Source organism: Chiloscyllium punctatum, chromosome 22, assembly GCF_047496795.1.
Source record: "Chiloscyllium punctatum isolate Juve2018m chromosome 22, sChiPun1.3, whole genome shotgun sequence".
Classification (NCBI taxonomy): domain Eukaryota; kingdom Metazoa; phylum Chordata; class Chondrichthyes; order Orectolobiformes; family Hemiscylliidae; genus Chiloscyllium; species Chiloscyllium punctatum.
Genome location: NC_092760.1, coordinates 846705 through 868809, shown reverse-complemented (window position 1 = coordinate 868809; position 22105 = coordinate 846705).

The window sequence follows — 22105 nt, the reverse complement described above, 5'->3', positions numbered from 1 at the left end:
TGTTTCAGCCCCTCTGTTTCAGCCCCTCTGTTTCTCGCCCTCTGTTTCAGCCCCTCTGTATCTCACCCTCTGTTTCAGCCCATCTGTTTCTCGCGCTCTGTTTCAGCTCCTCTGATTCAGCCCCTTTGTTTCAGCCCCTCTCATTCAGCCCCACTGTTTCAGCCCCTCTATTTCAGCCCCTCTGTTTCAGCCCCTCTGTTTCATCCCCTCTGTTTCTCACCCTCTGTTTCTCACCCTCTGTTTCTCGCCCTCTGTTTCAGCCCCTCTGTTTTTCGCCCTCTGTTTCAGCCCCTCTGTTTTTCGCCCTCTGTTTCAGCCCCTCTGTTTCAGCACCTCTGTTTCAGCCCCTCTGTTTCAGCCCCTCTGTTTCTCGCCCTCTGTTTCAGCCCCGCTGTTTCAGCCCCTCTGTTTCAGCCCATCTGTTTCAGCCCCTCTGTTTCTCGCCCTCTGTTTCAGCCCCTCTGTTTCTCACCCTCTGTTTCAGCCACTCTGTTTCAGCCCCTCTGTTTCAGCCCCTCTGTTTCTCGCCCGCTGTTTCAGCCCCTCTGTTTCTCGCCCTCTGTTTCAGCCCCTCTGTTTCAGCCCTCTGTTACTAGCACCTCTGTTTCAGCCCCTCTGTTTCTCGCCCCTCTGTTTCTCGCCCTCTGTTTCAGACCCTCAGTTTCTCACCCTCTGTTTCAGCCCCGCTGATTCAGCCCCTCTGTTTCAGCCACTCTGAATCAGCCCCTCTGATTCAGCCCCTCTGATTCAGCCCCTCTGTTTCTCGCTCTATGTTTCAGCCCCTCTGTTTCTCGCCCTCTGTTTCAGCCCCTCTGTATCTCGCCCTCTGTTTCAGCCCCTCTGATGCAGCCCCTCTGTTTCAGCCCCTCTGATTCAGCCCCTCTGATTTAGCCCCTCTGATTCAGCCCCTCTGTTTCTCGCCCTCTGTTTCAGCCCCTCTGTTTCAGCCCCTCTGTTTCAGCCCCTCTGTTTCTCACCCTCTGTTTCAGCGCCTCTGATTCACCCCCTCTGATTCAGCCCCACTCATTCAGCCCCTCTGATTCAGCCCCTCTGTTTCCCGCCCCTCCGTTTCAGCCCATCTGTTTCTCGCCCTCTGTTTCAACCCCTCTGTTTCTCGCCCTCTGTTTCAGCCCCTCTGTTTCTCGCGCTCTGTTTTAACCCCTCTGATTCAGCCCCTTTGTTTCAGCCCCTCTGTTGCTCCCCCTCTGTTCCAGCCCCTCTGTTTCAGCCCCTCTTTTTCAACCCCTCTGTTTCAGCCCTTCTGTTTCAGCCCCTCTGTTTCAGCCCCTCTGTTTCTCGCCCTCTGTTTCAGCCCCTCTGTTTCTGGCCCTCTGTTTCAGCCCCTCTGTTTCAGCCCCTCTGTTTCAGCCCCACTGTTTCAGCCCCTCTGTTTCTCGCCCTCTGTTTCAGCCCCTCAGTTTCAGCCCCACAGTTTCAGCCCCTCTGTTTCTCGCACTCTGATTCGGCGCCTCTGTTTCAGCCCCTCTGTTTCTCGCCCTCTATTTCAGACCATCTGTTTAGGCCACTCTGTTTCTCGCCCTCTGTTTCAGCCCCTCTGTTTCTCACCCTCTGTTTCAGCCCCTCAGTTTCAGCCCCTCTGTTTCAGCCCCTCTGTTTCTCACCCTCTGTTTCAGCCCCTCTGTTTCTCGCCCTCTATTTCAGACCATCTGTTTAGGCCACTCTGTTTCTCGCCCTCTGTTTCAGCCCCTCTGTTTCTTGCCCTCTGTTTCAGCCCCTCTGATTCTCTTCCTCTGTTTCAGCCCCTTTGTTTCAGCCCCTCTGTTTCAGCCCCTCTGTTTCAGCCCCTCTGTTTCTCGCCCTCTGTTTCAGCCCCTCTGTTTCTCGCCCTCTGTTTCAGCCCCTCTGATTCAGCCCCTCTGTTTCAGCCCCTCTGATTCAGCCCCTCTGATTTAGCCCCTCTGATTCAGCCCCTCTGATTCAGCCCCTCTGTTTCTCGCCCTCTGTTTCAGCCCCTCTGTTTCAGCCCCTCTGTTTCTAGCCCTCTGTTTCAGCCCCTCTGTTTCTCGCCCCCTGTTTCTCGCTCTCTGTTTCAGACCATCAGTTTCTCGCCCCCTGTTTCAGCCCCGCTGATTCAGCCCCTCTGTTTCAGCCACTCTGAATCAGCCCCTCTGATTCAGCCCCTCTGTTTCAACCCCACTGTTTCAGCCCCTCTGTTTCTCGCCCTATGTTTCAGCCCCTCTGTTTCTCGCCCTCTGTTTCAGCCCCTCTGTTTCTCGCCCTCTGTTTCAGCCCCTCTGATTCAGCCCCTCTGTTTCAGCCCCTCTGATTCAGCCCTCTGACTTAGCCCCTCTGATTAAGCCCCTCTGTTCTCGCCCTCTGTTTCAGCCCCTCTGTTTCAGCCCCTCTGTTTCAGCCCCTCTGTTTCTCCCCCTCTGTTCCAGCCCCTCTGTTTCAGCCCCTCTGTTTCAGCCCCTCTGATTCAGCCCCTCTCTTTCTCGCCCTCTGTTTCAGTCCCTCTGTTTCAGCACCTCTGTTTCTCGCCCTCTGTTTCAGCCCCTCTGTTTCTCGCCCTCTGTTTCAGCCCCTCTGTTTCAGCCCCTCTGATTTAGCCCCTCTGATTCAGCCCCTCTGTTTCTTGCCCTCTGTTTCAGCCCCTCTGTTTCAGCCCCTCTGTTTCAGCCCCTCTGTTTCTCCCCCTCTGTTCCAGCCCCTCTGTTTCAGCCCCTCTGTTTCAGCCCCTCTGTTTCAGCCCCTCTGATTCAGCCCCTCTGTTTCTCGCCCTCTGTTTCAGCCCCTCTGTTTCAGCCCCTCTGTTTCTCGCCCTCTGTTTCAGCCCCTCTGTTTCTCGCCCTCTGTTTCAGCCCCTCTGTTTCTCGCCCTCTGTTTCAGCCCCTCTGTTTCTCGCCCTCTGATTTAGCCCCTCTGATTCAGCCCCTCTGTTTCTCGCCCTCTGTTTCAGCCCCTCTGTTTCAGCCCCTCTGTTTCTCGCCCTCTGTTTCAGACCCTCAGTTTCTCGCCCTCTGTTTCAGCCCCGCTGATTCAGCCCCTCTGTTTCAGCCACTCTGAATCAGCCCCTCTGATTCAGCCCCTCAGTTTCAGCCCCTCTGTTTCAGCCCCACTGTTTCAGCCCCTCTGTTTCTCGCCCTCTTATTCAGCCGCTCTGTTTCTCGCCCTCTGTTTCTGCCCCTCTGATTTTGCCCCTCTGTTTAAGCCCCTCTGTTTCAGCCCCTCTGTTTCTCGCCCTCTGTTTCGCGCTCGCTGTTTCAGCCCCTCTGTTTCAGCCCCTCTGTTTCTCACCCTCTGTTTCTGCCCCTCTGTTTCTCGTCCTCTGTTTTAGCCCCTCTGTTTCTCGCCCTCTGTTACAACCCCTCTGATTCAGCCCCTCTGAATCAGCCCCTCTGATTCAGCCCCTCTGTTTCAACCACTCTGTTTCAGCCCCTCTGTTTCTCGCCATCTGTTTCAGCCCCTCTGTTTCAGCCCCTCTGTTTCAGCCCCTCTGTTTCAGCCCTTCTGTTTCAGCCCCTCTGATTCAGCCCCTCTGTTTCTTGCCCTCTGTTTCAGCCCCTCTCTTTCAGCCCCTCTGTTTCAGCCCCCCTGTTTCAGCCCATCTGTTTCAGCCCCTCTGTTTCTCGCCCTCTGTTTCAGCCCCTCTGTTTCTCGCCCTCTGTTTCAGCCACTCTGTTTCAGCCCCTCTGTTTCAGCCCCTCTGTTTCTCGCCCTCTGTTTCAGCCCCTCTGTTTCTCGCCCTCTGTTTCAGCCCCTCTGTTTCTCGCCCTCTGTTTCAGCCCCTCTGTTTCAGCCCTCTGTTACTAGCCCTCTGTTTCAGCCCCTCTGTTTCTCGCCCCTCTGTTTCTCACCCTCTGTTTCAGACCCTCAGTTTCTCGCCCTCTGTTTCAGCCCCGCTGATTCAGCCCGTCTGTTTCAGCCACTCTGAATCAGCCCCTCTCATTGAGCCCCTCTGTTTCAGCCCCTCTATTTCAGCCCCTCTGTTTCAGCCCCTCTGTTTCATCCCCTCTGTTTCTCGCCCTCTGTTTCTCACCCTCTGTTTCTCGCCCTCTGTTTCAGCCCCTCTGTTTCTCGCCCTCTGTTTCAGCCCCTCTGTTTTTCGCCCTCTGTTTCAGCACCTCTGTTCCAGCCACTCTGTTTCAGCCCCTCTGTTTCAGCCCCTCTGTTTCTCGCCCTCTGTTTCAGCCCCTCTGTTTCTCGCCCTCTGTTGCAGCCCCTCTGTTTCTCGCCCTCTGTTTCAGCCCCTCTGTTTCAGCCCTCTGTTACTAGCCCTCTGTTTCAGCCCCTCTGTTTCTCGCCCCTCTGTTTCTCGCCCTCTGTTTCAGACCCTCAGTTTCTCGCCCTCTGTTTCAGCCCCGCTGATTCAGCCCCTCTGTTTCAGCCACTCTGAATCAGCCCCTCTGATTCAGCCCCTCTGTTTCAGCCCCTCTGTTTCAGCCCCTCTGTTTCAGCCCCTCTGTTTCTCGCTCTATGTTTCAGCCCCTCTGTTTCTCGCCCTCTGTTTCAGCCCCTCTGTTTCTCGCCCTCTGTTTCAGCCCCTCTGATTCAGCCTCTCTGTTTCAGCCCCTCTGATTCAGCCCCTCTGATTTAGCCCCTCTGATTCAGCCCCTCTGTTTCTCGCCCACTGTTTCAGCCCCTCTGTTTCAGCCCCTCTGTTTCAGCCACTCTTTTTCTCACCCTCTGTTTCAGCGCCTCTGATTCAGCCCCTCTGATTCAGCCCCACTCATTCAGCCCCTCTGATTCAGCCCCTCTGTTTCCCGCCCCTCTGTTTCAGCCCCTCTGTTTCTCGCCCTCTGTTTCAACCCCTCTGTTTCTCGCACTCTGTTTCAGCCCCTCTGTTTCTCCCCCTCTGTTTCAGCCCCACTGTTTCAGCCCCTCTGTTTCCGCCCCTCTGTTTCTCGCCCTCTGTTTCAGCCCCTCTGTTTCTCGCCCTCTGTTTCAGTCCCTCTGTTTCTCGCCCTCTGTTTCAGCCCATCTGTTTCAGCCCCTCTGTTTCTCGCCCTCTGTTTCAGCCCCTCTGTTTCTCGCCCTCGGTTTCAGCCCCTCTATTTCTCGCCCTCTGTTCCAGCCCCTCTGTTTCAGCCCCTCTGTTTCAACCCCTCTGTTTCAGCCCTTCTGTTTCAGCCCCTCTGTTTAAGCCCCTCTGTTTCTCGCCCTCTGTTTCAGCCCCTCTGTTTCTCGCCCTCTGTTTCAGCCCCTGTGTTTCAGCCCCTCTGTTTCAGTCCCACTGTTTCAGCCCCTCTGTTTCTCGCCCTCTGTTTCAGCCGCTCTGTTTCGCGCTCGCTCTTTCAGCCGCTCTGTTTCAGCCCCTCTGTTTCTCACCCTCTGTTTCTGCCGCTCTGTTTCTCGTCCTCTGTTTCAGCCCCTCTGTTTCTGCCCTCTGTTACAGCCCCTCTGATTCAGCCCCTCTGTTTCAGCCCCTCTGAATCAGCCCCTCTGATTCAGCCCCTCTGTTTCAACCCCTCTGTTTCAGCCCCTCTGTTTCTCGCCCTCTGTTTCAGCTCCTCTGTTTCTCACCATCTGTTTCAGCCCCTCTGTTTCAGCCCCTCTGTTTCTCGCCCTCTGTTTCAGACCCTCTGTTTCTCGGCCTCTGTTTCAGCCCCTATGTTTCAGCCCCTCTGTTTAGGCCCTCTGTTTCTCGCCCTCTGTTTCAGCCACTCTATTTCTCGCCCTCTGTTTCAGCCACTCTGTTTCAGCCCCTCTGTTTCAGCCCCTCTGTTTCAGTCCCTCTGTTTCTCGCCCTCTGTTTCAGCCCCTCTGTTTCTCTCCCTCTGTTTCAGCCCCTCTGTTTCAGCCCCTATGTTTCAGTCCCTCTGTTTCTCGCCCTCTGTTTCTCGCAATCCGTTTCAGCCCCTCTGTTTCTTGCCCTCTGTTTCAGACCCTCTGATTCTCTTCCTCTGTTTCAGCCCCTTTGTTTCAGCCCCTCTGTTTCAGCCCCTCTGATTCAGCCCCTCTGTTTCTCGCCCTCTGTTTCAGCCCCTCTGTTTCTCACCCTCTGTTTCAGCCCCTCTGTTTCTCGCCCTCTGTTTCAGCCCCTCTGATTCTCTTCCTCTGTTTCAGCCCCTCTGATTCAGCCCCTCTGATTTAGCCCCTCTGATTCAGCCCCTCTGTTTCTCGCCCTCTGTTTCAGTCCCTCTGTTTCAGCCACTCTGTTTCAGCCCCTCTGTTTCTGGCCCTCTGTTTCAGCCCCTCTGTTTCTCGCCCCCTGTTTCTCGCCCTCTGTTTCAGACCATCAGTTTCTCGCCCCCTGTTTCAGCCCCGCTGATTCAGCCCCTCTGTTTCAGCCACTCTGAATCAGCCCCTCTGATTCAGCCCCTCTGTTTCAGCCCCACTGTTTCAGCCCCTCTGTTTCTCGCCCTATGTTCCAGCCCCTCTGTTTCTCGCCCTCTGTTTCAGCCCCTCTGTTTCTCGCCCTCTGTTTCAGCCCCTCTGATTCAGCCCCTCTGTTTCAGCCCCTCTGATTCAGCCCCTCTGACTTAGCCCCTCTGATTCAGCCCCTCTGTTCTCGCCCTCTGTTTCAGCCCCTCTGTTTCAGCCCCTCTGTTTCAGCCCCTCTGTTTCTCCCCCTCTGTTCCAGCCCCTCTGTTTCAGCCCCTCTGTTTCAGCCCCTCTGATTCAGCCCCTCTCTTTCTCGCCCTCTGTTTCAGTCCCTCTGTTTCAGCCCCTCTGTTTCTCGCCCTCTGTTTCAGCCCCTCTGTTTCTCGCCCTCTGTTTCAGCCCCTCTGTTTCAGCCCCTCTGATTTAGCCCCTCTGATTCAGCCCCTCTGTTTCTTGCCCTCTGTTTCAGCCCCTCTGTTTCAGCCCCTTTGTTTCAGCCCCTCTGTTTCTCCCCCTCTGTTCCAGCCCCTCTGTTTCAGCCCCTCTGTTTCAGCCCCTCTGTTTCAGCCCCTCTGATTCAGCCCCTCTGTTTCTCGCCCTCTGTTTCAGCCCCTCTGTTTCAGCCCCTCTGTTTCTCGCCCTCTGTTTCAGCCCCTCTGTTTCTCGCCCTCTGTTTCAGCCCCTCTGTTTCTCGCCCTCTGTTTCAGCCCCTCTGTTTCTCGCCCTCTGATTTAGCCCCTCTGATTCAGCCCCTCTGTTTCTCGCCCTCTGTTTCAGCCCCTCTGTTTCATCCCCTCTGTTTCTCGCCCTCTGTTTCAGACCCTCAGTTTCTCGCCCTCTGTTTCAGCCCCGCTGATTCAGCCCCTCTGTTTCAACCACTCTGAATCAGCCCCTCTGATTCAGCCCCTCAGTTTCAGCCCCTCTGTTTCAGCCCCTCTGTTTCTCGCCCTCTGTTTCAGCCCCTCTGTTTCTCGCCCTCTGTTTCAGACCCTCAGTTTCAGCCCCTCTGTTTCTCGCCCTCTGTTTCAGCCCCTCTGTTTCTCGCCCTCTGTTTCAGCCCCTCTGTTTCTCGCCCTCTGTTTCAGCCCCTCTGATTCAGCCCCTCTGTTTCAGCCCCTCTGATTCAGCCCCTCTGACTTAGCCCCTCTGATTCAGCCCCTCTGTTCTCGCCCTCTGTTTCAGCCCCTCTGTTTCAGCCCCTCTGTTTCAGCCCCTCTGTTTCTCCCCCTCTGTTCCAGCCCCTCTGTTTCAGCCCCTCTGTTTCAGCCCCTCTGATTCAGCCCCTCTCTTTCTCGCCCTCTGTTTCAGTCCCTCTGTTTCAGCCCCTCTGTTTCTCGCCCTCTGTTTCAGCCCCTCTGTTTCTCGCCCTCTGTTTCAGCCCCTCTGTTTCAGCCCCTCTGATTTAGCCCCTCTGATTCAGCCCCTCTGTTTCTTGCCCTCTGTTTCAGCCCCTCTGTTTCAGCCCCTTTGTTTCAGCCCCTCTGTTTCTCCCCCTCTGTTCCAGCCCCTCTGTTTCAGCCCCACTGTTTCAGCCCCTCTGTTTCAGCCCCTCTGATTCAGCCCCTCTGTTTCTCGCCCTCTGTTTCAGCCCCTCTGTTTCATCCCCTCTGTTTCTCGCCCTCTGTTTCAGCCCCTCTGTTTCTCGCCCTCTGATTTAGCCCCTCTGATTCAGCCCCTCTGTTTCTCGCCCTCTGTTTCAGCCCCTCTGTTTCAGCCCCTCTGTTTCTCGCCCTCTGTTTCAGCCCCACTGTTTCAGCCCCTCTGTTTCAGCCCAACTGTTTCAGCCCCTCTGTTTCTCGCCCTCTGTTTCAGCCCCTCTGTTTCAGCCCTCTGTTACTAGCCCTCTGTTTCTGCCCCTCTGTTTCTCGCCCCTCTGTTTCTCGCCCTCTGATTCAGACCCTCAGTTTCTCGCCCTCTGTTTCAGCCCCGCTGATTCAGCCCCTCTGTTTCATCCACTCTGAATCAGCCCCTATCATTCAGCCCCTCTGTTTCAGCCCCTCTATTTCAGCCCCTCTGTTTCAGCCCCTCTGTTTCATCCCCTCTGTTTCTCGCCCTCTGTTTCTCACCCTCTGTTTCTCGCCCTCTGTTTCAGCCCCTCTGTTCCTCGCCCTCTGTTTCAGCCCCTCTGTTTTTCGCCCTCTGTTTCAGCCCCTCTGTTTCAGCACCTCTGTTTCAGCCCCTCTATTTCAGCCCCTCTCTTTCTCGCCCTCTGTTTCAGCCCCTCTGTTTCAGCCCCTCTGTTTCAGCCCATCTGTTTCAGCCACTCTGTTTCTCGCCCTCTGTTTCAGCCCCTCTGTTTCTCGCCCTCTGTTTCAGCCACTCTGTTTCAGCCCCTCTGTTTCAGCCCCTCTGTTTCTCGCCCTCTGTTTCAGCCCCTCTGTTTCTCGCCCTCTGTTTCAGACCCTCAGTTTCTCGCCCTCTGTTTCAGCCCCGCTGATTCAGCCCCTCTGTTTCAGCCCCTCTGATTCAGCCCCTCTGATTTAGCCCCTCTGATTCAGCCCCTCTGTTTCTCGCCCTCTGTTTCAGTCCCTCTGTTTCAGCCCCTCTGTTTCATCCCCTCTGTTTCTCACCCTCTGTTTCTCACCCTCTGTTTCTCGCCCTCTGTTTCAGCCCCTCTGTTCCTCGCCCTCTGTTTCAGCCCCTCTGTTTTTCGCCCTCTGTTTCAGCGCCTCTGTTTCAGCACCTCTGTTTCAGCCCCTCTATTTCAGCCCCTCTCTTTCTCGCCCTCTGTTTCAGCCCCTCTGTTTCAGCCCCTCTGTTTCAGCCCATCTGTTTCAGCCACTCTGTTTCTCGCCCTCTGTTTCAGCCCCTCTGTTTCTCGCCCTCTGTTTCAGCCACTCTGTTTCAGCCCCTCTGTTTCAGCCCCTCTGTTTCTCGCCCTCTGTTTCAGCCCCTCTGTTTCTCGCCCTCTGTTTCAGACCCTCAGTTTCTCGCCCTCTGTTTCAGCCCCGCTGATTCAGCCCCTCTGTTTCAGCCACTCTGAATCAGCCCCTCTCATTCAGCCCCTCTGTTTCAGCGCCTCTGTTTCAGCCCCTTTTGTTTCAGCCCCTCTGTTTCATCCCCTCTGTTTCAGGCCCTCTGTTTCAGCCCCTCTGTTTCTCGCCCTCTGTTTCAGCCCCTCTGTTTCTCGCCCTCTGTTTCAGCCCCTCTGTTTCTCGCCCTCTGTTTCAGCCCCTCTGATTCAGCCCCTCTGTTTCAGCCCCTCTGATTCAGCCCCTCTGATTTAGCCCCTCTGATTCAGCCCCTCTGTTTCTCGCCCTCTGTTTCAGTCCCTCTGTTTCAGCCCCTCTGTTTCAGCCCCTCTGTTTCTAGCCCTCTGTTTCTGCCCCTCTGTTTCTCGCCCCCTGTTTCTCGCCCTCTGTTTCAGACCATCAGTTTCTCGCCCTCTGTTTCAGCCCCGCTGATTCAGCCTCTCTGTTTCAGCCACTCTGAATCAGCCCCTCTGATTCAGCCCCTCTGTTTCAGCCCCACTGTTTCAGCCCCTCTGTTTCTCGCCCTATGTTTCAGCCCCTCTGTTTCTCGCCCTCTGTTTCAGCCCCTCTGTTTCTCGCCCTCTGTTTCAGCCCCTCTGATTCAGCCCCTCTGTTTCAGCCCCTCTGATTCAGCCCCTCTGACTTAGCCCCTCTGATTCAGCCCCTCTGTTTCTCGCCCTCTGTTTCAGCCCCTCTGTTTCAGCCCCTCTGTTTCTCCCCCTCTGTTCCAGCCCCTCTGTTTCAGCCCCTCTGTTTCAGCCCCTCTGATTCAGCCCCTCTCTTTCTCGCCCTCTGTTTCAGCCCCTCTGTTTCAGCCCCTCTGTTTCTCGCCCTCTGTTTCAGCCCCTCTGTTTCTCGCCCTCTGTTTCAGCCCCTCTGTTTCAGCCCCTCTGATTTAGCCCCTCTGATTCAGCCCCTCTGTTTCTCGCCCTCTGTTTCAGACCCTCTGTTTCAGCCCCTCTGTTTCAGCCCCTCTGTTTCTCCCCCTCTGTTCCAGCCCCTCTGTTTCAGCCCCTCTGTTTCAGCCCCTCTGTTTAACCCCCACTGATTCAGCCCCTCTGTTTCTCGCCCTCTGTTTCAGCCCCTCTGTTTCAGCCCCTCTGTTTCTCGCCCTCTGTTTCAGCCCCTCTGTTTCTCGCCCTCTGTTTCAGCCCCTCTGTTTCTCGCCCTCTGTTTCAGCCCCTCTGTTTCAGCCCCTCTGATTTACCCCCTCTGATTCAGCCCCTTTGTTTCTCGCCCTCTGTTTCAGCCCCTCTGTTTCAGCCCCTCTGTTTCTCGCCCTCTGTTTGAGACCCTCAGTTTCTCGCCCTCTGTTTCAGCCCCGCTGATTCAGCCCCTCTGATTCAGCCACTCTGAATCAGCCCCTCTGATTCAGCCCCTCAGTTTCAGCCCCTCTGTTTCAGCCCCTCTGTTTCTCGCCCTATGTTTCAGCCCCTCGGTTTCTCGCCCTCTGTTTTAGCCCCTCTGTTTCTCGCCCTCTGTTTCAGCCCCTCAGATTCAGCCCCTCTGTTTCTGCCCCTCTGATTCAGCCCCTCTGATTTAGCCCCTCTGATTCAGCCCCTCTGTTTCTCGCCCTCTGTTTCAGCCCCTCTGTTTCAGCCCCTCTGTTTCAGCCCCTCTGTTTCTCGCCCTCTGTTTCAGCCCCTCTGTATCTCACCCTCTGTTTCAGCCCATCTGTTTCTCGCGCTCTGTTTCAGCTCCTCTGATTCAGCCCCTTTGTTTCAGCCCCTCTCATTCAGCCCCACTGTTTCAGCCCCTCTATTTCAGCCCCTCTGTTTCAGCCCCTCTGTTTCATCCCCTCTGTTTCTCACCCTCTGTTTCTCACCCTCTGTTTCTCGCCCTCTGTTTCAGCCCCTCTGTTTTTCGCCCTCTGTTTCAGCCCCTCTGTTTTTCGCCCTCTGTTTCAGCCCCTCTGTTTCAGCACCTCTGTTTCAGCCCCTCTGTTTCAGCCCCTCTGTTTCTCGCCCTCTGTTTCAGCCCCGCTGTTTCAGCCCCTCTGTTTCAGCCCATCTGTTTCAGCCCCTCTGTTTCTCGCCCTCTGTTTCAGCCCCTCTGTTTCTCGCCCTCTGTTTCAGCCACTCTGTTTCAGCCCCTCTGTTTCAGCCCCTCTGTTTCTCGCCCTCTGTTTCAGCCCCTCTGTTTCTCGCCCTCTGTTTCAGCCCCTCTGTTTCAGCCCTCTGTTACTAGCACCTCTGTTTCAGCCCCTCTGTTTCTCGCCCCTCTGTTTCTCGCCCTCTGTTTCAGACCCTCAGTTTCTCACCCTCTGTTTCAGCCCCGCTGATTCAGCCCCTCTGTTTCAGCCACTCTGAATCAGCCCCTCTGATTCAGCCCCTCTGTTTCAGCCCCTCTGTTTCTCGCTCTATGTTTCAGCCCCTCTGTTTCTCGCCCTCTGTTTCAGCCCCTCTGTTTCTCGCCCTCTGTTTCAGCCCCTCTGATTCAGCCCCTCTGTTTCAGCCCCTCTGATTCAGCCCCTCTGATTTAGCCCCTCTGATTCAGCCCCTCTGTTTCTCGCCCTCTGTTTCAGCCCCTCTGTTTCAGCCCCTCTGTTTCTCACCCTCTGTTTCAGCGCCTCTGATTCACCCCCTCTGATTCAGCCCCACTCATTCAGCCCCTCTGATTCAGCCCCTCTGTTTCCCGCCCCTCCGTTTCAGCCCCTCTGTTTCTCGCCCTCTGTTTCAACCCCTCTGTTTCTCGCCCTCTGTTTCAGCCCCTCTGTTTCTCGCGCTCTGTTTTAACCCCTCTGATTCAGCCCCTTTGTTTCAGCCCCTCTGTTGCTCCCCCTCTGTTCCAGCCCCTCTGTTTCAGCCCCTCTTTTTCAACCCCTCTGTTTCAGCCCTTCTGTTTCAGCCCCTCTGTTTCAGCCCCTCTGTTTCTCGCCCTCTGTTTCAGCCCCTCTGTTTCTGGCCCTCTGTTTCAGCCCCTCTGTTTCAGCCCCTCTGTTTCAGCCCCTCTGTTTCAGCCCCTCTGTTTCTCGCCCTCTGTTTCAGCCCCTCAGTTTCAGCCCCACAGTTTCAGCCCCTCTGTTTCTCGCACTCTGATTCGGCGCCTCTGTTTCAGCCCCTCTGTTTCTCGCCCTCTATTTCAGACCATCTGTTTAGGCCACTCTGTTTCTCGCCCTCTGTTTCAGCCCCTCTGTTTCTCACCCTCTGTTTCAGCCCCTCAGTTTCAGCCCCTCTGTTTCAGCCCCTCTGTTTCTCACCCTCTGTTTCAGCCCCTCTGTTTCTCGCCCTCTGATTCAGCCCCTCTGTTTCTCGCCCTCTGTTTCAGCCCCTCTGTTGCTCACCCTCTGTTTCAGCCCCTCTGTTTCAGCCCCTCTGTTTCTCGCCCACTGTTTCAGCCCCTCTGTTTCTCGCCCTCTGTTTCAGCCCCTCTGTTTCTCGCCCTCTGTTTCAGCCCCTCTGATTCAGCCCCTCTGTTTCTCGCCCTCTATTTCAGCCCCTCTGTTTCTTGCCCTCTGTTTCAGCCCCTCTCTTTCTCGCCATCTGTTTCAGCCTCTCTGTTTCTCGACCTCTGTTTCAGCCACTCTGTTACGCGCCCCTCTGTTTCAGCCCTTCTGTTTCAGCCCCTCTGGTCCTCGCCCTCTGTTTTAGCCCCTCTGTTTCTCACCCTCTGTTTCAGCCCCTTTGTTTCTCGCCCTCTGTTTCAGCCACTCTGTTTCGCGCCCCTCCGTTTCAGCCCCTCTGTTTCAGCCCCTCTGTTTCTCACCCTCTGTTTCAGCCCCTCTGCTTCTCGCCCTCTGTTTCAGCCCCTCTGTTTCTCGCCCTGTGTTTCAGCCCCTCTGTTTCTCGCCCTCTATTTCAGACCCTCTGTTTCAGCCACTCTGTTTCTCGCCCTCTGTTTCAGCCCCTCTGTTTCTCACCCTCTGTTTCAGCCCCTCTGTTTCTCACCCTCTGTTTCAGCCCCTCTGTTTCTCACCCTCTGTTTCAGCCCCTCTGTTTCAGCCCCTCTGTTTCTCACCCTCTGTTTCTCTCACTTTGTTTCAGACCCCCTGTTTCTCGCCCTCTGTTTCAGCCCCTCTGTTTCTCGCCCTCTGTTTCAGACCCTCTGTTTCTCACCCTCTGTTTCAGCCCCTCTGTTTCAGCCCCTCTGTTTCTCGCCCTCTGTTTCAGCCCTCTGTTTCTCGCCCTCTGTTTCAGCCCCTCTGATTCAGCCCCTCTGTTTCTCGCCCTTTGTTTCAGCACCTCTGTTTCTCGCCCTCTGTTTCAGCCCCTCTGTTTCAGCCCCTCTGTTTCAGCCCCTCTGATTCAGCCCCTCTGTTTCTCGCCCTTTGTTTCAGCACCTCTGTTTCTCGCCCTCTGTTTCAGCCCCTCTGTTTCAGCCCCTCTGTTTCAGCCCCTCTGTTTCAGCCCCTCTGTTTCTCGCCCTCTGTTTCAGCCCCTCTGTTTCTCGCCCTCTGTTTCAGCCGCTCTGTTTCTCTCCCTCTCTTTCAGCCCCTCTGTTTCAGCCCCTCTGTTTTAGCCCCTCTGTTTCAGCCCCTCTGTTTCTCACCCTCTGTTTCAGCCCCTCTGTTTCTCGCCCTCTGTTTCAGCCCCACTGTTTCTCACCCTCTGTTTCAGCCCCTCTGTTTCTCGCCCTCTGATTCAGCCCCTCTGTTTCAGCACATCTGTTTCAACTCGTCTGTTTCCCGCCCCTCTATTTCAGCCCCTGTCTCTCGCCCTCTGTTTCAGCCCCTCTGTATCTCGCCCTCTGTTTCAGACCCTCTGTTTCTCGGCCTCTGTTTCAGCCCCTATGTTTCAGCTCCTCTGTTTAGGCCCTCTGTTTCAGCTACTCTGTTTCTCGCCCTCTGTTCCAGCCCTTCTGTTTCAGCCCCTCTGTTTCAGCTACTGTGTTTCGCGCTCCTCTGTTTCAGCCCCTCTGTTTCTCGCCCTCTGTTACGCGCCCGCTGTTTCAGCCCCTTTGTTTCTCGCCCTCTGTTTCAGCCCCTCTGTTTCAGCCCCTCTGATTTAGCCCCTCTGATACAGCCCCTCTGTTTCTCGCCCTCTGTTTCAGCTCCTCTGTTTCAGCCCCTCTGTTTCAGCCCCTCTGTTTCTCCCCCTCTGTTCCAGCCCCTCTGTTTCAGCCCCTCTGTTTCAGCCCCTCTGTTTCAGCCCCTCTGATTCAGCCCCTCTGTTTCTCGCCCTCTGTTTCAGACCCTCTGTTTCTCGGCCTCTGTTTCAGCCCCTATGTTTCAGCCCCTCTGTTTAGGCCCTCTGTTTCTCGCCCTCTGTTTCAGCCACTCTATTTCTCGCCCTCTGTTTCAGCCACTCTGTTTCAGCCCCTCTGTTTCAGCCCCTCTGTTCCAGTCCCTCTGTTTCTCGCCCTCTGTTTCAGCCCCTCTGTTTCTCTCCCTCTGTTTCAGCCCCTCTGTTTCAGCCCCTATGTTTCAGTCCCTCTGTTTCTCGCCCTCTGTTTCTCGCAATCCGTTTCAGCCCCTCTGTTTCTTGCCCTCTGTTTCAGCCCCTCTGATTCTCTTCCTCTGTTTCAGCCCCTTTGTTTCAGCCCCTCTGTTTCAGCCCCTCTGTTTCTGCCCCTCTGTTTCTCGCCCTCTGTTTCAGCCCCTCTGTTTCTCACCCTCTGTTTCAGCCCCTCTGTTTCTCGCCCTCTGTTTCAGCCCCTCTGATTCAGCCCCTCTGTTTCAGCCCCTCTGATTCAGCCCCTCTGATTTAGCCCCTCTGATTCAGCCCCTCTGTTTCTCGCCCTCTGTTTCAGTCCCTCTGTTTCAGCCCCTCTGTTTCAGCCCCTCTGTTTCTAGCCCTCTGTTTCAGCCCCTCTGTTTCTCGCCCCCTGTTTCTCGCCCTCTGTTTCAGACCATCAGTTTCTCGCCCCCTGTTTCAGCCCCGCTGATTCAGCCCCTCTGTTTCAGCCACTCTGAATCAGCCCCTCTGATTCAGCCCCTCTGTTTCAGCCCCACTGTTTCAGCCCCTCTGTTTCTCGCCCTATGTTCCAGCCCCTCTGTTTCTCGCCCTCTGTTTCAGCCCCTCTGTTTCTCTACCCTCTGTTTCAGCCCCTCTGATTCAGCCCCTCTGTTTCAGCCCCTCTGATTCAGCCCCTCTGACTTAGCCCCTCTGATTCAGCCCCTCTGTTCTCGCCCTCTGTTTCAGCCCCTCTGTTTCAGCCCCTCTGTTTCAGCCCCTCTGTTTCTCCCCCTCTGTTCCAGCCCCTCTGTTTCATCCCCTCTGTTTCAGCCCCTCTGATTCAGCCCCTCTCTTTCTCGCCCTCTGTTTCAGTCCCTCTGTTTCAGCCCCTCTCTTTCTCGCCCTCTGTTTTAGCCCCTCTGTTTCTCGCCCTCTGTTTCAGCCCCTCTGTTTCAGCCCCTCTGATTTAGCCCCTCTGATTCAGCCCCTCTGTTTCTTGCCCTCTGTTTCAGCCCCTCTGTTTCAGCCCCTCTGTTTCAGCCCCTCTGTTTCTCCCCCTCTGTTCCAGCCCCTCTGTTTCAGCCCCTCTGTTTCAGCCCCTCTGTTTCAGCCCCTCTGATTCAGCCCCTCTGTTTCTCGCCCTCTGTTTCAGCCCCTCTGTTTCAGCCCCTCTGTTTCTCGCCCTCTGTTTCAGCCCCTCTGTTTCTCGCCCTCTGTTTCAGCCCCTCTGTTTCTCACCCTCTGTTTCAGCCCCTCTGTTTCTCGCCCTCTGATTTAGCCCCTCTGATTCAGCCCCTCTGTTTCTCGCCCTCTGTTTCAGCCCCTCTGTTTCAGCCCCTCTGTTTCTCGCCCTCTGTTTCAGACCCTCAGTTTCTCGCCCTCTGTTTCAGCCCCGCTGATTCAGCCCCTCTGTTTCAGCCACTCTGAATCAGCCCCTCTGATTCAGCCCCTCAGTTTCAGCCCCTCTGTTTCAGCCCCTCTGTTTCTCGCCCTCTGTTTCAGCCCCTCTGTTTCTCGCCCTCTGTTTCAGCCCCTCAGTTTCAGCCCCTCTGTTTCTCGCCCTCTGTTTCAGCCCCTCTGTTTCTCACCCTCTGTTTCAGCCCCTCTGTTTCTCGCCCTCTGTTTCAGCCCCACTGTTTCAGCCCCTCTGTTTCAGCCCAACTGTTTCAGCCCCTCTGTTTCTCGCCCTCTGTTTCAGCCCCTCTGTTTCAGCCCTCTGTTACTAGCCCTCTGTTTCTGCCCCTCTGTTTCTTGCCCCTCTGTTTCTCGCCCTCTGTTTCAGACCCTCAGTTTCTCGCCCTCTGTTTCAGCCCCGCTGATTCAGCCCCTCTGTTTCTCGCCCTCTGTTTCAACCCCTCAGTTTCTCGCCCTCTGTTTCAGCCCCTCTGATTCAGCCCCTCTGTTTCAGCCCTCTGTTACTAGCCCTCTGTTTCTGCCCCTCTGTTTCTCGCCCCTCTGTTTCTCGCCCTCTGTTTCAGACCCTCAGTTTCTCACCCTCTGTTTCAGCCCCTCTGTTTCAGCCCCTCTGTTTCTCGCCATCTGTTTCAACCCCTCAGTTTCTCGCCCTCTGTTTCAGCCCCTCTGATTCAGCCCCTCTGTTTCTCGCCCTCCGTTTCAGCCCCTCTGTTTTTCGCCCTCTGTTTCAGCCCCTATGTTTCAGCCCCTCTGTCTCAGCCCCTCTGTTTCTCGCCCTCTGTTTCAGCCGCTCTATTTCTCGCCAACTGTTTCAGCCCCTCTGTTTCTTGCCCTCTGTTTCAGCCCCTCTATTTCTCGCCCTCTGATTCAGCCACTCTGTTTCAGCCCCTCTGTTTCAGCCCCTCTGTTTCAGCCCCTCTGTTTCTCGCCCTCTGTTTCAGCCCCTCCGTTTCTCGCCCTCTGTTTCAGCCCCTCTGTTTCAGCCCCTATGTTTCAGTCCCTCTGTTTCTCACCCTCTGTTTCTCGCCCTCTGTTTCAGCCCTGCTGTTTTTCGCCCTCTGTTTCAGCCCCTCTGTTTTTCGCCCTCTGTTTCAGCCCCTCTGTTTCAGCACCTCTGTTTCAGCCCCTCTGTTTCAGCCCCTCTGTTTCTCGCCCTCTGTTTCAGCCCCTCTGTTTCAGCCCCTCTTTTTCAGCCCATCTGTTTCAGCCCCTCTGTTTCTCGCCCTCTGTTTCAGCCCCTCTGTTTCTCGCCCTCTGTTTCAGCCACTCTGTTTCAGCCCCTCTGTTTCAGCCCCTCTGTTTCTCGCCCTCTGTTTCAGCCCCTCTGTTTCTCGCCCTCTGTTTCAGCCCCTCTGTTTCTCGCCCTCTGTTTCAGCCCCTCTGTTTCAGCCCTCTGTTACTAGCCCTCTGTTTCAGCCCCTCTGTTTCTCGCCCCTCTGTTTCTCACCCTCTGTTTCAGACCCTCAGTTTCTCGCCCTCTGTTTCAGCCCCGCTGATTCAGCCCCTCTGTTTCAGCCACTCTGAATCAGCCCCTCTCATTGAGCCCCTCTGTTTCAGCCCCTCTATTTCAGCCCCTCTGTTTCAGCCCCTCTGTTTCATCCCCTCTGTTTCTCACCCTCTGTTTCTCACCCTCTGTTTCTCGCCCTCTGTTTCAGCCCCTCTGTTTCTCGCCCTCTGTTTCAGCCCCTCTGTTTCTCACCCTCTGTTTCTCACCCTCTGTTTCTCACCCTCTGTTTCAGACCCTCAGTTTCTCGCCCTCTGTTTCAGCCCCGCTGATTCAGCCCCTCTGTTTCAGCCACTCTGAATCAGCCCCTCTCATTGAGCCCCTCTGTTTCAGCCCCTCTATTTCAGCCCCTCTGTTTCAGCCCCTCTGTTTCAGCCCCTCTGTTTTTCACCCTCTGTTTCAGCACCTCTGTTCCAGCCACTCTGTTTCAGCCCCTCTGTTTCAGCCCCTCTGTTTCAGCCCCTCTGTTTCTCACCCTCTGTTTCTCACCCTCTGTTTCTCGCCCTCTGTTTCAGCCCCTCTGTTTCTCGCCCTCTGTTTCAGCCCCTCTGTTTTTCACCCTCTGTTTCAGCACCTCTGTTCCAGCCACTCTGTTTCAGCCCCTCTGTTTCAGCCCCTCTGTTTCAGCCCCTCTGTTTCTCGCCCTCTGTTGCAGCCCCTCTGTTTCTCGCCCTCTGTTTCAGCCCCTCTGTTTCAGCCCTCTGTTACTAGCCCTCTGTTTCAGCCCCTCTGTTTCTCGCCCCTCTGTTTCTCGCCCTCGGTTTCAGACCCTCAGTTTCTCGCTCTCTGTTTCAGCCCCGCTGATTCAGCCCCTCTGTTTCAGCCACTCTGAATCAGCCCCTCTGATTCAGCCCCTCTGTTTCAGCCCCTCTGTTTCAGCCCCTCTGTTTCAGCCCCTCTGTTTCTCGCTCTATGTTTCAGCCCCTCTGTTTCTCGCCCTCTGTTTCAGCCCCTCTGTTTCTCGCCCTCTGTTTCAGCCCCTCTGATTCAGCCTCTCTGTTTCAGCCCCTCTGATTCAGCCCCTCTGATTTATCCCCTCTGATTCAGCCCCTCTGTTTCTCGCCCACTGTTTCAGCCCCTCTGTTTCAGCCCCTCTGTTTCAGCCCCTCTTTTTCTCACCCTCTGTTTCAGCGCCTCTGATTCAGCCCCTCTGATTCAGCCCCACTCATTCAGCCCCTCTGATTCAGCCCCTCTGTTTCCCGCCCCTCTGTTTCAGCCCCTCTGTTTCTCGCCCTCTGTTTCAACCCCTCTGTTTCTCGCACTCTGTTTCAGCCCCTCTGTTTCTCCCCCTCTGTTTCAGCCCCACTGTTTCAGCCCCTCTGTTTCCGCCCCTCTGTTTCTCACCCTCTGTTTCAGCCCCTCTGTTTCTCGCCCTCTGTTTCAGTCCCTCTGTTTCTCGCCCTCTGTTTCAGCCCATCTGTTTCAGCCCCTCTGTTTCTCGCCCTCTGTTTCAGCCCCTCTGTTTCTCGCCCTCGGTTTCAGCCCCTCTATTTCTCGCCCTCTGTTTTAGCCCCTCTGATTCAGCCCCTCTGTTTCAGCCCCTCTTTTTCTCCCCCTCTGTTCCAGCCCCTCTGTTTCAGCCCCTCTGTTTCAACCCCGCTGTTTCAGCCCTTCTGTTTCAGCCCCTCTGTTTAAGCCCCTCTGTTTCTCGCCCTCTGTTTCAGCCCCTCTGTTTCTCGCCCTCTGTTTCAGCCCCTGTGTTTCAGCCCCTCTGTTTCAGTCCCACTGTTTCAGCCCCTCTGTTTCTCGCCCTCTGTTTCAGCCCCTCTGTTTCGCGCTCGCTGTTTCAGCCGCTCTGTTTCAGCCCCTCTGTTTCTCACCCTCTGTTTCTGCCGCTCTGTTTCTCGTCCTCTGTTTCAGCCCCGCTGTTTCTGCCCTCGGTTACAGCCCCTCTGATTCAGCCCCTCTGTTTCAGCCCCTCTGAATCAGCCCCTCTGATTCAGCCCCTCTGTTTCAACCCCTCTGTTTCAGCCCCTCTGTTTCTCGCCCTCTGTTTCAGCTCCTCTGTTTCTCACCATCTGTTTCAGCCCCTCTGTTTCAGCCCCTCTGTTTCTCGCCCTCTGTTTCAGCCCCTCTGTTTCTCGCCCTCTGTTTCAGCCCCTCTGATTCAGCCCCTCTGTTTCTCGGCCTCTGTTTCAGCCCCTATGTTTCAGCCCCTTGTTTAGGCCCTCTGTTTCTCGCCCTCTGTTTCAGCCACTCTATTTCTCGCCCTCTGTTTCAGCCACTCTGTTTCAGCCCCTCTGTTTCAGCCCCTCTGTTTCAGTCCCTCTGTTTCTCGCCCTCTGTTTCAGCCCCTCTGTTTCTCTCCCTCTGTTTCAGCCCCTCTGTTTCAGCCCCTATGTTTCAGTCCCTCTGTTTCTCGCCCTCTGTTTCTCGCAATCCGTTTCAGCCCCTCTGTTTCTTGCCCTCTGTTTCAGCCCCTCTGATTCTCTTCCTCTGTTTCAGCCCCTTTGTTTCCGCCCCTCTGTTTCAGCCCCTCTGTTTCAGCCCCTCTGTTTCTCGCCCTCTGTTTCAGCCCCTCTGTTTCTCACCCTCTGTTTCAGCCCCTCTGTTTCTCGCCCTCAGTTTCAGCCCCTCTGATTCAGCCCCTCTGTTTCAGCCCCTCTGATTCAGCCCCTCTGATTTAGCCCCTCTGATTCAGCCCCTCAGTTTCTCGCCCTCTGTTTCAGTCCCTCTGTTTCAGCCCCTCTGTTTCAGCCCCTCTGTTTCTAGCTCTCTGTTTCAGCCCCTCTGTTTCTCGCCCCCTGTTTGTCGTCCTCTGTTTCAGACCATCAGTTTCTCGCCCCCAGTTTCAGCCCCGCTGATTCAGCCCCTCTGTTTCAGCCACTCTGAATCAGCCCCTCTGATTCAGCCCCTCTGTTTCAGCCCCACTGTTTCAGCCCCTCTGTTTCTCGCCCTATGTTTCAGCCCCTCTGTTTCTCGCCCTCTGTTTCAGCCCCTCTGTTTCTCGCCCTCTGTTTCAGCCCCTCTGATTCAGCCCCTCTGTTTCAGCCCCTCTGATTCAGCCCCTCTGACTTAGCCCCTCTGATTCAGCCCCTCTGTTCTCGCCCTCTGTTTCAGCCCCTCTGTTTCAGCCCCTCTGTTTCTCCCCCTCTGTTCCAGCCCCTCTGTTTCAGCCCCTCTGTTTCAGCCCCTCTGATTCAGCCCCTCTCTTTCTCGCCCTCTGTTTCAGTCCCTCTGTTTCAGCCCCTCTGTTTCTCGCCCTCTGTTTCAGCCCCTCTGTTTCTCGCCCTCTGTTTCAGCCCCTCTGTTTCAGCCCCTCTGATTTAGCCCCTCTGATTCAGCCCCGCTGTTTCTTGCCCTCTGTTTCAGCCCCTCTGTTTCAGCCCCTCTGTTTCAGCCCCTCTGTTTCTCCCCCTCTGTTCCAGCCCCTCTGTTTCAGCCCCTCTGATTCAGCCCCTCTGTTTCTCGCCCTCTGTTTCAGCCCCTCTGTTTCAGCCCCTCTGTTTCTCGCCCTCTGTTTCAGCCCCTCTGTTTCTCGCCCTCTGTTTCAGCCCCTCTGTTTCTCGCCCTCTGTTTCAGCCCCTCTGTTTCTCGCCCTCTGATTTAGCCCCTCTGATTCAGCCCCTCTGTTTCTCGCCCTCTGTTTCAGCCCCTCTGTTTCAGCCCCTCTGTTTCTCGCCCTCTGTTTCAGACCCTCAGTTTCTCGCCCTCTGTTTCAGCCCCGCTGATTCAGCCCCTCTGTTTCAGCCACTCTGAATCAGCCCCTCTGATTCAGCCCCTCAGTTTCAGCCCCTCTGTTTCAGCCCCTCTGTTTCTCGCCCTCTGTTTCAGCCCCTCTGTTTCTCGCCCTCTGTTTCAGCCCCTCAGTTTCAGCCCCTCTGTTTCTCGCCCTCTGTTTCAGCCCCTCTGTTTCTCACCCTCTATTTCAGCCCCTCTGTTTCAGCCCCTCTGTTTCATCCCCTCTGTTTCTCGCCCTCTGTTTCAGCCCCTCTGTTTCTCGCCCTCTGTTTCAGCCCCTCTGTTTCTCGCCCTCTGTTTCAGCCCCTCTGTTTTTCGCCCTCTGTTTCAGCCCCTCTGTTTCAGCACCTCTGTTTCAGCCCCTCTGTTTCAGCCCCTCTCTTTCTCGCCCTCTGTTTCAGCCCCTCTGTTTCAGCCCCTCTTTTTCTGCCCATCTGTTTCAGCCACTCTGTTTCTCGCCCTCTGTTTCAGCCCCTCTGTTTCTCGCCCTCTGTTTCAGCCACTCTGTTTCAGCCCCTCTGTTTCAGCCCCTCTGTTTCTCGCCCTCTGTTTCAGCCCCTCTGTTTCTCGCCCTCTGTTTCAGCCCCTCTGATTCAGCCCCTCTGTTTCAGCCCCTCTGATTCAGCCCCTCTGATTTAGCCCCTCTGATTCAGCCCCTCAGTTTCTCGCCCTCTGTTTCAGTCCCTCTGTTTCAGCCCCTCTGTTTCAGCCCCTCTGTTTCTAGCTCTCTGTTTCAGCCCCTCTGTTTCTCGCCCCCTGTTTGTCGTCCTCTGTTTCAGACCATCAGTTTCTCGCCCCCTGTTTCAGCCCCGCTGATTCAGCCCCTCTGTTTCAGCCACTCTGAATCAGCCCCTCTGATTCAGCCCCTCTGTTTCAGCCCCACTGTTTCAGCCCCTCTGTTTCTCGCCCTATGT